The 9,539-nt window shown below is 40.4% G+C and overlaps 1 protein-coding gene across 1 annotated transcript in view; it reads right to left on the reverse strand.

Annotated features, from left to right (window-relative positions):
• RNF212B (ring finger protein 212B) overlaps nucleotides 1-7,997 on the reverse strand; it is a 68,483-nt gene extending 60,486 nt beyond the window's left edge. Inside the window, exon 1 of the mRNA XM_012466986.2 lies at nucleotides 6,753-7,997. The gene's annotated coding sequence lies outside the window, so the exon portion shown is untranslated. The remainder of the gene's footprint in view (nucleotides 1-6,752) is intronic.
• Between the last annotated feature and the right edge of the window lie 1,542 nt (nucleotides 7,998-9,539).

The following is a 9,539-nucleotide window of genomic DNA, read 5'->3' on the forward strand; positions in this document are numbered from 1 at the left end:
ACAATTAAATCATTTCATTCAACAAATATTTTCTGAGCAAATGTCATGGACCAAGCACTATTCTAACCACTGGTGATAGTGTAAGGAAGAAGACAAGTCCTGGCTCTCCTAGAGTTTACATTCTTCTGGGGTTCTAGTGGGACAATTTTATCTAAGCTCCCACAGTATCTGAAGCACAAAACTAGGTAGGGGTAGGGGTGGGATGCAAAGACATGAAACCTATTCCCTATTTGGGAATCCAAATATATATACAATTTATTTCACACACTACAAAGCAGAGTATGTAATAATTTCAGAAATGTTAATGCATCCAATCAACAAATAATACCATTTTATGAATCAACTGTACATGGTAACAGATATAGCTCTTGCCTTCAAAGCACTTCCAGTATAGTAGGAGATAAATACTTTTTCAAAATCTCACAGATAAATTATAACCATTAAATATATTAAGTACTGTCATAAAAGACCAAATACCAGGAACTATAAGAGCATATAATTTGGGAAGGCTTCCTGAAGGAGTATGGAATATTTTTGAGAGTATAGAGAAAAGAGAGATCAGGCTCATTGCTTAGAAGCCCAGGTATTTGTGAAAGTTTCATTCTGCAGAGATGGATGGGAGGGGCAATCCAGGCCGAGGAAATGGGTAAGTAAAAGTTAATATGGGAAAGTATAGGGTGGTCCAGCGTGGCTGAGGGACATCAAGAGATATGGTAGAGAAAAGAAGATGTTATGGGACAAAAACTGGAGAGAGGGATTGAAGCCTCCATCCAAGCCTCCATCCTAGTCATTATTTTCTCACCACTAGCTTAGAAAATAGTCTACACAGACAACAAAAAGAAAAAATAAAATAAAGTATATATTTATTGGATTTATAAATTCAATAAATAAATCCAAGCAATAGGTAGATCCACTGAATTACCCTGAAATTTCAGGATAATTTTGTGGGTAAAATGAAGATTGACAATTGCATGAAGTTGCTACCAAACAGTACCATTGGAGAAGGCCTACCTGAGAAATTATTGAGCACTTTGACCGTGCCAGATATATATATATATACACACACACACACACACAGACACACGCACACACACACACACACATAGGTATAGATTTAGGTTGGGGGGGTTGTTTGGTTGCTTTGGTTTTATTTGTTTATTTGAGACAAGGTCTTGCTCAGTTGCACAGGCTGGCGTGCTATAGCATGATTGTAGCTCACTACAGCCTCAAACTCCTGTGCTCAAGCAATCCTCCCAACTCAGCCTCCCAAGTAGCTGGGACTGCAGGTGCACACCACCACACCCATCCCAAGTATATTTTTCAAACTTCCTCTGCTGATTGTGATGCATACTCAGCTAGTCTTAGGGACCACCACTTTATACAATGGGGAGCCATCAAAGGCTTTTGAGCAGGTTGGAAATATGAGCAACCCATGTTTTATAAAACAGAACTCTGGGGACAGAATGAAGGGATGGAGGGTCACAGACAGGGAAATTAGTTGGTAGGCTATTGTAACGGGATCAAAGAGAGATGAATAATTCTGGAATAGGGCAGCAGCTATGGGATGGGAAGAAAACAGCTGTGAGACAATTTTCAGAGGTAGGACCAATAGGACTTGGTAACTAATTGGATATGGGGCTAAAAAGGGAAGAGGGAAGGAAAAAGTAGGAAGTCTTCAGCCTGGATGATTGAAAGCATGATGCTGTGGCCATGGCCCACAGAAATGGGGAGCACAAGAAGAAGAATAGCTTTGGCCAGGGAACTGAGAAAAGCTTGGCTTTAAACCCAATGACTGGTACATGTCCAGAGCTCTGAGCTGGATCCTGTATTCTTCTCACTGTATTCTCACTGAATTTTTTCATTATTTTATTTTATTTTGTTAATTAATTAAATTTTATTTTATTTTATTTTTGAGACAGAGTCTTGCTCTGTCACCCAGGCTGGAGTACAGTAGCACAACTCTGTTCATTGCAAGCTCCGCCTCCCGGGTTCAAGCAATTCTTGTGCCTCAGCTTCCCAAGTAACTGGGACTACAGGCACATGCCACCACACATGGCTAATTTTTGTATTTTTATTTATTTATTTATTTATAGACGGAATCTCACTCTGTTGCCAGGCTGGAGTGCAGTGGCACAATTTTGGCTCACTGCAACCTCCACCTCCCGGGTTCAAGTTATTCTTGTGCCTCAGCCTCCCAAGTAGCTGGGAGTATAGGTGCCTGTCACTACACCTGGCTAATTTTTGTATTTTTAGTAGAGATGAGGCTTTATCATGTTGGCCAGGGTGGTCTCGATCTCTTGACCTCATGATCCGCCCACCTCAGCCTCCCAAAGTGCTGAGATTACAGGTGTGAGCCACCACACCGGGCTTTTGTATTTTTAGTAGAGAGAGAGTTTCATTGTATTGGCCAGGCTGGTCTCGAACTCCTAGCCTCATGAGATCCACCCACCTCGGCCTCCCAAAGTGCTGGGATAACAGGCGTGAGCCACCATGCCCAGCCGCTTATTATATTTTTCTCACCCTTTCTGGGTGATGACATCAGTGACCACTTGTGTTCTAATAATTCTTAAATCTGATTTTTTAGCCCAAGTCTTTCTCCTGGGCTAGAAATACCATATATCCAACTGTCCACCAAGTTTTACCACATACATGTCCTATATTCATTCATTCAGCAATTTTAAACTGAGTACCTACTTAGTCCTAGGCACTGTACTGGGCCCTGGAGACATTAGTGAGCAAAAAAGTGCCATTGTCCCTGTACTCATGGAGTTTGCAGTCTAGTTGGGGAGGTAGACATTAATCATAAAATCACTCTAGTTAATATAGATACTGTGTGATTCATGTACAATCACAAGTGAAGACTCTGAAATAAAGAACACAACCTAGGGCCAGGAATGGGGTGTGGGGGTGCTTCTTCGAGGAAGTAATACCTGTGCTAGATCAGAAGGATGAATAGCAGTGAACTAGGCTAAGAGGAAAGAGAAGCCTCTAGGCAGAAGGAAAAGCACGGACACACACTAAAAGCCCCTTGAGCTCTGGAAGAGTGACTCATGCCTGTAATCCCAGCACTTTAGGAGGCCTAGGTAGGAGGATTGCTTGAGACCAGGAGTTCAAGACTAGCCTGGGCAACATAGCAAGACCCTATCTCTACAAATATATATATATATATATATTTTTTTTTTTTAAGACGGGGTTTTGCTCTTGTTACCCAGACTGGAGTGCAATGGTGTGATCTCGGCTCACCACAACCTCCGGCTTCTGGGTTCAAGCGATTCTCCTGCCTCAGCCTCCCGAGTAGCTGGGACTACAGGCGCGTGCCGCCATGCCCAGCTACTTTTTGTATTTTTAGTAAAGACGGGGTTTCACCATGTTGACCAGGATGGTCTCGATCTCTTGACCTCGTGAACCACTCGCCTTGGCCTCCCAAAGTGCTGGGATTACAGGCGTAGCCACTGCACCTAGCCAAAAATATTTTTAAAATTAGCCTGGCATGGTGGTGCAATCCTGTAGTCCTAGCTACTCAGAAGGCTGAGGCGGGAGGATTGCTTGAGCCCAGGAATTCAAGGCTGCAATGAGCTATGATCACTCCTCTGCCCTCCTGACCATGTGACAGAGCAAGCCCCTGTTTCTTTTTTTTTTTTTTTTAAACCTTTTGGGAGGTGCATCTGAGGACTGAAAGGAGGTTGGTGTGGCTGTGGCACAGAGAGCAGCAGTGATGCAGAGTGGGCTTGGAAGCCAGCCAGAGGTTGGGCCATGCATTTTGGCATGATTACTCAGGCCTCAGAGTGAAGAATGGGGAGTGAGGGGAGGCTGGAGAAAGAGCAGAAAGAATAGTGACAAGAGATAGTGGTGCACTCAAAGGATTGGTAGTTACAATCAGAAATACATTTTTTAATCTTTTTATATTTTTTTGATTATTGATATTTTACACCCATTTCCTGACACAGAAATAAATTTTCAGCACTTGGTAAAAGGCACTTTTCCATGGTGGCTACGTGTCTAGTCTCTGCTTTGGAGAGTAAATGCTAAGCCAGGTGCTCTAATTCGTAAGGAAGTTTTCAGACGTCAGTAGACAGCGGCAATTGAGGATGTGACCAAGTGACCATAGAAAAGAATGTGATCATAGAAAAGAACGTTGTACCTTTTCTCCCTCATGGCACAGTGAAAAGAGCAAATGCCGTGAGGTCGATCAAGATTTAGAGTCCAATTAAAGCTCTGCCATTGTGTGTGTCCTTGGCAAGTCACGTAACCTTGAACCTGTTTCTTCCTTTGTAAAATGCAAAACAACAATGTTTACTTTGAAAGGTTGTTTGGAAGGTTAAATGAGATTAAACATGATGGAATGCCTTGCTCCATGAAGCGTCTGGCACATAGTGGTTGCTCAATACATGCTAGTCCCTTCCTCTGTCCAGGCGCCATCAGAACAGGGCAAGGACCCATCTCTACTGAGGAGTATTAGGAGGGTGGATGTGCTGTCGGGAGAGCATAGGTTTCATTTAAAGTGTGGAGGTCCCGGGAGTGTTGGAAGAAGACACTCAGCTCATGAGATCAGTGCATGAAATGGGGGAGAATTAGCACTAAATTGAATTACTGAATAGAAATGAGACTGTAATGAAGGAAGAGCATTCCAAGACCATTGGTTCTAGAGCAGTGAGGGTAAATAATGGGAACAAAGGCGATTGAAGCCTTAGAGGTGGACAGAAGAGACATGGTGAAGATGGGCTACGGGTCAATCACTTATAATTCCATTTGGCTCCTCTGAAAGCTTAATTTTATTATTATAAATCTTTCATGTTTTCTAAATCTTTAAGACTTTACATTTACCTCAAAATACTACTTTAACTGCATCTCATGGGTTTTTAAATGCAGTTCTTTCTTTCTTTCTGCCTCTTTAGAGACAGAGTGTCGCTATGTTGCCCAAGCTGGTCTTGAACTCCTAGGATCAAGCAATCCTTCCACCTCAGCCTTCCAAATAACTGGGACTGACTGTAGACACGCACCACAGTGCCTGGCTCCTATATACATGCTTTCATTGTCAATTAACTTCCAGTTATTTCATAATTTCCATTATTATTATTTAACTGAGTTATTTAGTTCATTTTCAAATTTACCAAAAGTCTTTACCTTCTTTTCTGTTTTAATTGTTGATTTCTAATTTAATTGCATTGTGACCCAAGAATCTGTGTGATGTATGATTTCACATCTTTGAAATTTATAGAGTTCCTCTATGACCCAGTAAATCAGAATGTTTTAAAATATACCATGCATACTTGGAAAGAATGTATAGTCTCTATTTTTTAATGCACAGTTCTTTAGAAATCTGTTAGATCAAGCTTGCTAATTTGTTGTTCAAATATTTTTATCTGTTAACTAATTTTTCTGGCCTGTTTTGACTTATCGGTGTTTTTTTCTTGAGACAGAGTCTCACTCTGTAGCCCAAGCTGGAGTGCAATGGTGTGATCTTGGCTCACTGAAACCTCCACCTCCCAGGCTCAAGTGATTCTCACGCCTCAGCCTCCCACATAGCTGGGACTATAGGTGTGTGCCATCATGCCCAGCTAATTTTTTGTATTTTAGTAGAGGTAGGGTTTCACCATGTTGCCCAGGGTGATCTCAAACTCCTGAGCTCAGGCGACCTGCCCACCTTGGCCTCCCAAAGTGCTGGGATTATAGATAGGCATGAGCCACTGTGCCTGGCCAATTTATCAGCTTCTAACAGAGATACATTAAAATTTCTCCCAATGATTGCAAATTTTTCAAATTTGTTTTTCAATTCTATCGATTTTTTTATTCATATATTTCAAGCCACATTTTTAGGTACATAGAAGTTCAACATAGTCATATCTTCTTGAATGTTCTTTTTATTATTTTATATTGGTTTCCTTTATACATATTGATGCTTTTTTGCCTTAAATTCTAATGTGACTGATAATACCATTGCTGCCATTTTTTATTTAGTACTTGTCTGCTACTTATTTTTCTCTTTTCTTTTTAATTTTTAAATTATAGTATATGAGACCAGGCTTGGTGGCTCATGCCTGTAATCCCAGTACTTTGGGAGGCTGAGGGGAGCAGATCACCTGCCGTCAGGAGTTCCAGACCAGCCTGGCCAACATAGTGAAGCCCCGTATCTACTAAAATTACAAAAATTGGCCAGGCATGGTGGCAGGTGCCTTTAATCCCAGATACTTGGGAGGCTGAGGCAGGAGAATCACTTGAACCCAGGAGGCGAAGGTTTGCAGTAAACCGAGATCGTGCCATTGCACTCCAGCCTGGGCAACAAGAATGAAACTCCATCTCAAAAAAACAAAACAAAACAATTATATGGTTTTAAAAGTCACATTGTACTATAAAACTTATAATAACTACCCCCACTCTTCTCTTTCCATCTTTCCTTTTTTTGTTAAGTCTTCTATTAGTACGCATTATTATGACTATCTACGTATTCTTTATTGCTGAGCCAAATCAAACAATCCTTTGAAGTTAATACTTGCCTCATGTTTTCATTTGCTTGATTTTCTATGTCACTATTCCTCGTTCTTCTTAGACTCATTTGATAAAAACATAAATGCACCCCCTAGATACTATGTTCCAGGCTGTCAAACATCAAGTAATCCTCAGCTGCATTTTTATTTTCTGGGAGACATCCTCTTGAGTCCCCCATTCTGCCCTCCCTCTGGAGGGGTGGCTCTCTGGTCCTGATACACTCTCTCATCCTAGGAATTCTCTTTGACTGTCTCTAGTTGTGGTACCTTATTCCTGAACCCAGGGTCTTCCTCCTCCTTTATTTATTTCCTTATTTTGATGGTGCACATTCTCCAATAGCTTTCTGAAAAAGGACACAAGGGAGGTAAATGTGAGATCTTGTATTTTGACGGGGATTTTCTTTTATACCCACCTTTGACTGATACTTTGGCTGTGTATAATTTTCTGAGTTGAAAATCATATTCCTTCTCAATTTTGAAGACATTGTTCCATTTAAACTTCTAATAGTGTTGCTGCTGAGAAAGGTGGTGCTATTCTGGTAACATTCTTTATGTATAACCCATTTTTCTTCAATGGAGGTGTTCAGGATCCTCTGTTTGGTTCTCAGTGTTATGAACCTTCCTCGTGATGTGCCTTGATGTGGACTTTCTTTTTTTAATCTTTCATTGCTGTAGGTGCTCAGTGTGCTGTTTCAACATGGACACTCATATTTCCCAGTTCCAGAATTGTTTCTGCATTATTTGCATTATTTCTTTGATTGTTTTCTCCTCTCTGTTTTCTGTTACTTTGCTCCCATTAGTCAGGTGTTGGAAAATCCTGAATTAGTCCTCTAATTTTATTATATTTTGTTTTTTCATTTTTTAACCTATCTTTTAGAGATTTCTCAACTTTATTTTCTAACCCTTGTATAGAATAGTAACTTCTTTCATCATATTTTAATTTCTAAGAGCTTTCTATTGTTTTCTGAGCATTCCTGTTTCTTTTTATGGAAGCAACACTTTCTCTTACCTCTCTGAGTATAAAAAGTACAATTTGGGGGAGGTTTTCTTCCACCCCAGTGTCATCTATGTTTGTTATTGTCTGCGGCTTTCATGACAGAGCTTTCCTCAAATGTGCAGTGATCCTTTGTTGGGGACTGTAGTAACTAAGCTATACCTGGACTTCAAGAGGAAAGAAAAAGATCAAAACTGTTTCTATTTAAGGTCTCTGGAGTTCTTGAAGGCAGATGATCTTTGTTCACCATAATATCCCATGTCTAGCACAGTAAACAGTTGATAACTATAGACTGAATATGTTCGTGAAATTAATGAATACATCTAGGTATTTGTAATTCACATTTTTTTTTTTTTTTTTTTTTGAGATAGAATCTTGCACTGTCACCAGGGCTGGAGTGCAGTGGCTCCACCTCCCAGGTTCACGTGATTCTCCTGCCTCAGCCTCCCGAGTAGCTGGGATTACAGGCGCACACCACTACCCCTGGCTAATTTTTTTGTATTTTTAGTAGAGATGGGGTTTCACTATGTTGGCCAGATTGGTCTAGAACTCCTGACTTCATGATCAGCCTTGGCCTCCCAAAGTGCTGGGATTACAGGTGTGAGCCACTGTGCCTGGCCTGTAATTCACTTTCTTTTTTTTTTACACTTTCTATTGGAAGAGCTTTCTCTGTTAGTCTGATAAATTGTGTAGTACTAGAAATCAAAAAGGCCACTTTCTGTCACCATGGATTTTATATTCTACATCAGTGATCTCCAAACTATAGTTAGGCCAAAGTTTCAAGTGACCAGGTCTATAAATTTTCCCCTAACTAAACTTTTGGGTTTTCTCCCAAACTTTGTCACACATTTCTGGTACAGGAGAACACAGTTGATTATTATGATTTGGTGAAAAAGAGGTAAGACAAATAAAGCTATACTTTTAAAAATTGGTCTTACGAAGATAATTAAAGGCATAAAGGCATAGCTATCACCAAATTAGTGACTATCGTTTCTGGCATTCCCATAATTAGAATATTCTTGAATGCATGGCCTGAAAGGGCAGACTCTGTAAAATCCTCCTTTAGAAACAAGAATTTAGATTTCCAGTAATTTAAATAAAATTTATCTTGAAAATATACCTTTACTCTCCTAAAGATTCACTATACAATGAATATCAAATAAATATGTATTTGTTGAGTGCCTTCTATATGCCAAGAACTTCTCTCAGCCTTAGGGAAATAATGCTAAAGAAACAAGCAAAGGTTTTATTTATTTGTTTTTTATTACAGAAAAATTTAAACACCTACAAAAGAAGATAGTCTAATGAACTATTACTCATCATCCCACTTAAACAATATAAACTCAGTCTTTTTCAACTGGTAACCTATCCTTCCCTTTATCCTTCCCCCTATATTATTTGAAACAAATCCAATATGTCAGATTATTTCATCCATAAATATATTGGGATTTATCTCTAAAAGATAAAACTTTTTTACTATCATTACCTCCAAAAAAACCCAACTAACAACATCGATAATTCAGAGCTTACATTTTAATAGGAAAGACAAACAAGGAACAAACAAGCAAACAAACAGACATTAATGTTAAGTAGTGACAGGTATTATAAAAGGCAAGGTACAGGTGATGAGATGGAGTAGACTTTTTTTTTTTTTTTTTTTGAGACAGGGTCTCACTTTGTCGCCCAGGCTGGAGTGCGATCTCGGCTCACTACCACCTCCGCCTCCTGGGTTTTCTGCCTCAGCCTCCCAAGTAGCTGGGACTACAGGCACACACTGCCACCACACCTGGCTAATTTTTGTATTTTTAGTAGAGATGGGGTTTCACCATGTTGGCCAGCTGGTCTTGAACTCCTAACCTCAGGTGATCCACCTGCCTCGGCTTCCCAAAGTGCTGGGATTACAGGAGTGAGCCACTGTGCCTGGCCTGAGACAGACCTTCTATTGGGTGGCCAGAGAAGTCCCCCGTGAGGAGGTGATGTTTGCAGAGGGATGTGCATGATGTAAGAAAGCGAGGATGCCCCGACTGTCTGCAGGAAGACTGAACCTGACTAACAGAGGC

Source organism: Aotus nancymaae, unplaced genomic scaffold (assembly GCF_030222135.1).
Source record: "Aotus nancymaae isolate 86718 unplaced genomic scaffold, 86718_ANA_hifiasm-v0.15.2.pri h1tg000011l, whole genome shotgun sequence".
NCBI lineage: Eukaryota > Metazoa > Chordata > Mammalia > Primates > Aotidae > Aotus > Aotus nancymaae.